Source organism: Nanorana parkeri, unplaced genomic scaffold (genome assembly GCF_000935625.1).
Source record: "Nanorana parkeri isolate BGI_ZX_2015 unplaced genomic scaffold, ASM93562v1 scaffold1513, whole genome shotgun sequence".
In the NCBI taxonomy this organism is placed as follows: Eukaryota; Metazoa; Chordata; class Amphibia; order Anura; family Dicroglossidae; genus Nanorana; species Nanorana parkeri.
The window spans coordinates 221,233-227,246 of record NW_017307781.1 but is presented as its reverse complement, the minus strand read 5'-3'; positions in this window follow the sequence as shown (position 1 = coordinate 227,246).

Here is a 6,014-nt window from a genome sequence, read left to right as displayed (position 1 = left end):
CCTTATCCCAGGCCGAGTTGGAGCACCTCAAAACCTACTTAGATGAGACTCTTAAGAAGTGCTTCATCAGGCCATCTACTTCACCCGCAGCTGCAGGCATGTTCTTTGTCCGTAACAAAGATCAGAGTCTAGGGCCCATCATAGACTATAGAGACTTAAACAAGATCACGGTCAAGAACAGATACCCGCTCCCACTCATACCAGAGTTACTTGAACGGTTGCAGACAGCAAAGGTCTTCACAAAACTTGACTTAAAGTGGGCTTACAATTTCATACGCATTAGAAAGGGTGAAGAATGCAAGACAGCCTTTCGCACCCGCTACGGGCTATACGAGTATCTCGTCATGCCTTTCGGTCTCTGTAATGCGCCTGCCACTTTTCAATTTTTTGTTAACGACATTTTCAGGGACTTGCTGGACATTTGCATTGTCATCTACCTAGATGACATACGTATATTCTCAGACAATATATCAGACCACCGAAGGCACGTCCGTTGGGTCCTCTCCAGGTTACGGGTACATAGGCTCTACGCCAAATTGGAAAAGTGTACCTTCGAAACTAGCTCCATCTCCTTTCTAGGATATATCATATCCGAGAGGGGTATCCAGATGGATCCTGGCAAAATCGATTGCATTCAGAAATGGCCTAGGCCTCAAACCCGAAAGGCTCTACAAAGATTCCTCGGGTTTGCAAACTTCTACCGCATGTTTATAAAAAAAATGTAGGCGTGGTAAAACCCCTAACCCAGCTAACCAGTGTCCAAACAAAATACACGTGGAACACTGAAGCCCAGGAGGCTTTTGACAAGTTAAAGATTCAGTTTACCACGGCCCACTACACTGTGAAATCTTGAAGCTTGCCCATGATGCACCTCTGGCGGGACATCCGGTCATCTCCAGAACTTTGGACCTTCTTCGCCACCACTTTTGGTGGCCAGAGATGGAAAAAAACATACGGCAATACGTGTCCACCTGTGAAGTTTGTGCACGGTCCAAACACGAGTCCAGACCACCTTTTGGTCTCCTTACCAACTTACCCATACCTGGGAAACCCTGGGAATCCGTTTCACTGGACTTCATCATCGAGCTGCCCCCCTCCGGGGGCTGTAACACCATTCTCGTTGCAGTCGACCTTTTTACTAAAATGGCCCACTTTGTTCCGCTTCCCAGCTTACCGACCTCCAAAGCCACAGCTGAGGTCCTCATGGACCATGTCTTCAAACTACACGGTCTCCCATCCCGCATGATATCTGATAGGGGATCCCAGTTCATCTCTAAATTCTGGAGAGCTCTTTGTCAGGGGCTTGGGGTTGACCATAGATTGTCGTCTGCTTACCACCCCCAAACAAACGGACAAACTGACCGTGTGAACCGCTGTCTAGAACAGTATATGCTCTGCTATTGCAACCGCGCAAAAACGCGTTTACGACCTCCGCAGTACAAGGTGGGAGATCTGGTCTGGCTCTCTACCAAGCATTTTCGACTTCAGACTCCTTCCCGTAAGTTTAGTGGGCTGTTTATTGGTCCTTTTCCCATCCTTTCAGTGGTTAACCAGGCGGCGGTTAGACTGACTCTGCCGCCAACACTCCGAATTCATCCAACGTTCCATGTTTCTCTGGTGAAACCCTACAAGGCCAATGCCTTCCCGGGACGCATACCTCCTCCGTTACCTTCGGTGCTGGTTGATGGACGAGAGAAATATGAAGTTGGACAGATCTTGAACTCCAGGAGGTATCGGAACGTGCTTCAATATCTAGTCCGGAAAAACTATAGTCCTCAAGATGATTCCTGGGAACCGGCCTCCGAGGTTCACGCCCCTCGCCTTGTGCGGCAGTTCCACGCACTCCACCCGGGGTAGCCGGGTCCCCGGACCCCCAGAGGGGGTTCCTCAAGGGTGGGATCCTGTAACATTCTTACCTGTCCCTCGGTTCCGGCGCGGCTCGGAGCTCCGTCGGAGACTTTGTGACGTCAGACGCGATTTCAGGAGACTCCTCCCTCTCTCCCTGCTTAAGCCGGCAGTTGCACTTGCCTGGCGTAGACGCCAGGCAAGTTCCTCCTTCGGCCTGCCACGGACTCCCCACTACTATTGGGCTGGTCAGAGCCCCATCTCCTTTCCAGCCATATGCCCTGTATTCACAGGACTTGCCATTATCTCCAGCGACAGCCTGTTCCCACACAGGCAACTCTGCAGCCCCAGTCTGAGAGCCTGATTACAAGAGCTGGGACTGTCGTTCCCTCAAGCTCCACTGGAGGGCACCATTCCCATTCAATGAATTATCTCCACAACAGCAAGTATACCTGTAGCCACAGACTGTTGCTTTACCTGAGACTTATATTATACTCATAGACTGTTGCTTATTATATACCTGCATACTAATCATAGACTGCTGCTCATTTATACTTGAATAAATCAAAGACAGTTACATCAGTAACCTCCAGATTATTCAGGATTGTATGCTATATTGTTGACTAATTAACCAAGGACTGCTTCTATATTAATACGCTGGGTTGTTATGATGATTAATGGGGAACCTGTTGAACCAGGGAATAGGCTCTCTTTTCCTTTTTTCATTAGTAATGTATAAAAAGAACGATGCAATTATTGAGCAATTAGTGGTCCCCAAGCCGTACAAAAAGGTGGTATTGGAGCTTGCCCATGGACACTTATTGGGGGGTCATTTGGGTATGGAGAAAACCACTGAAAGGTTTTTACAGAAGATTTTCTGGCCTGGGGTACAAAAAGACATTGAAAACTATTGCAAATCTTGTCCAGTTTGTCAAATGTCTGCACCCCTACCGCATTTTCTGAGTTTATTAGTACCCTTGCCAATAATTGAAGTGCCTTTTGAGAGAATTGCTATGGACCTTGTGGGCCCACTTCCAAAGTCTGCCCAAGGGCATCAGTATATCCTTGGTGACTTCTGGACATAGTCAAAGAGACCTGGGAGGGGGAAAGGACACCCCACAAAAGCATTATTGAGCATATTTCACAGATGCAGGATAGAATTACAGTGGTAATGCCAATTGTAAAAGAGCATTAAGCTCGATCACAGGCAGCTCAGCAGAGAATATATAACAGGAATGCTCGAGTCCGCACAAATCCAGCGCAGAGAAGTTTAGAGTAACAGCTCTGAAATGGACAATTTAATTGTATGATTGTCGGTGCGTGCAGAGTCCGTGTTCTATATGACCAACAGTAGAACAGTAGAAAGGCATCATGGCACACTCACAAACCAGCATGTAAAACAACTTGTCTCACCACTAAGGACACTCGTGTGCACCTTACTGTACAACTGGTAACAAATTGTTGAGTGCGTTTGTCGTTTGTTTTGCTTCACCTATATGACCAACAGATCCCGAGTATTATGATTAAGAGAGCATGTGTATCTCCATCTAGAGTGTAACTCTGATCAGAGGAAATTACAGGGAGATGGAGAGGCATGGAGGCCACATGTCATTTGGATCGTATGGGAACATAAAATAAGGTTGTGTTAAGGTTTGTGTGCCAATTATTTCGATCATGTAGGCTGATTTAATGTTTCCGTAGTTTTATCTTAACCACCTGGATGCAGGCAAGCGCTTTTGGGGCCTCGCAGGGTCCCCTTCATCAGGCTTAGAGGCCTGATGAAAGCCTGATGAAGCCCCGAAAGCGCTTGCCAATGAGATACAGCTATTGGCAATAAAATATTTTGCTTTTTCAACTTATGGTGTGCTGGTGACATTTTTCTAAGTATTTTAGTGAGCCCTCCGTCCACGCCAAGGGGAGAAGCTAGATAGTTAGAGAGCCATAAACATCCAACTCTTTCAGCAGCACTGGAATCGATTCCAAGGGGCGGGTGAGAAAGAAAATCAGGTCATCTGCAAATGCAGCCAATTTGTGTTCACCCAAGTGAGGTTTAATGAGGCCATGGACAGAGGGTTCTGATCTAATTCTGCAGAGGAAAGGTTCAAGCGTCAGGATGAATATAAGATGGACAAACTTTTGAGACCCCACCAACAGTATGCCTCAGCATACTTAGATGACATAGTAGTACATAGCACTGACTGGGAATCTAATTTGCCTCGAGTCCAGGCGGTCTTGGATACTCTCCATAGAGCAGGTTTAATTGCTAATCCTACAAAATGTGCCCTGGGGTTAGAGGAAGCCAAATACTTAGGTTATACGATTGGGCGTGGAGTCATAAAACCCCAGCTAAGCAAAGTAGAAGCCATTCAAGAGTGGCCACGTCCCACCAGCAAAAAACAAGTCAGAGTTTTTCAGGGGATAACGGGATACTACAGGAGGTTTATCCTAAACTTTGCAACTCTTGCAGCCCCATTGACAGACCTTCCCAAAGGGAAGAATTCGGTGATGGTTAAATGGTCCCCAGAAGCTGAGGAATCTTTCCAGGTCCTGAAGAGGGCTCTTTGTGCACAGCCGATCCTCTTCTCCCCTGATTTTTCCAAGGACTTTGTAGTCCAAACTGATGCATCTGATGTTGGTCTTGGGGCGGTTTTGTCCCAGGTACATAATAGTGAGGAACACCCTGTAGTGTACTTGAGCAGTGATTGAGAAGGAGGGTTTGGCTATCAAATGGGCATTGGACGCATTAAGATATTATTTATTAGGGCGCCGTTTTGACCTAGTGACTGACCATGCTCCCCTCAAATGGATGGCACTGAAAAAGAAGACAAATAGACGCGTGAATAGTTGGTTTCTGGCCTTGCAGGATTTCAGCTTCGACCGGGTATAAAAGTGGCCAGAGGACAGATAGGGCTACATATTTATATCACATATGTGTACCTATCGCCTCACTTATGACAAATAAAATATTACAATTGAGGGGAAAACTTAAAGAAAACAAATTTTCCCCAGTTTTGATTTGTAGTATTTTTTAGAAAAATAACACAGTTAAAAAAAATGCATTAAATACATTCATTTATTTGTCCTTTATTTGGAAAAATACTCACATCCCTAGGATTTTAGCCATTTTTCTGTACTACTCAGCCTAAAACCTAACTTTTGAATCTTTTTTTCTCTAAAAGCTAAAGCTAAAAGTGGTCCCTGGCATACAATGTCACTGTCACTAAGTGTCACACTTAGTGACAGCAACATACTTTGAACATCACTGTCATGAGGGGGTTAAATAATAAAAAAAAACCCTTAGGGTGAAAAACAAATCTGCAGCACAGTGTAGTCTCCCATCACGAAGGGGTTCAAATTAAAATTCCCAATAGCAGGCTGGCTAATGCTCCACCCACTGCCTGATGTCAGTCACAGAGTAGGGGACCTCGGAGAGAAGTTTCTCTCAGGTCAGCTCATCTGCAATAGCGATAACCATTCTGTTATTGGCTATTTTAAATTGCCAACTGCCTCCGCCCACTGCCTTCTGTCAATCAGCAGAGAATCAAACCTGAAAGAAAACTTTCTCTCTCAGGTCCACTCCTCTGGGACATACAGAAGGCAGTAGGTGGAGCAATAGCCATTCTGTTATTGGCTATTGCAATTTAAAATAGCCAATAACAGAAGGGTTATTGCTATTGCAGAGGAGCGGACCTGGGAGAGAAAGTTTTTTCAGGTTCGCTCCTCTGCTGATTGACAGAAGGCAGTGGGTGGAGCAATAGCCATTCTGTTATTAGCTATTGCATGTCTTGTGAGAATCATGCAGAGTAAGGAAATTATTGGTAATAATCTATAATTTCACTTTATGCTTATTGGCCAATATAGAACAGAGCATAAATTAGTTACCTGTATTGGACATATATATCATGTAACTTTGATTTGATGGAATTTTGTGAGAAATATAATTCAGCTGGATTGAACTTGTGGGCCAGTGCAGTGCACATAACATTCAGAATGTTACCATCAAGCAGGCACCAGCAGCATTAAAGTGCATATTGCTAAATTGAGCTGGCCCATATTCCAATCATAGAATACAGCTGACAAGCAGGACCACAGCTTGTACTGAAATAACAATCTTGTTAAGAGACCATGTTTATTAGCATAGTGTAATGTTATATATATATATATATATT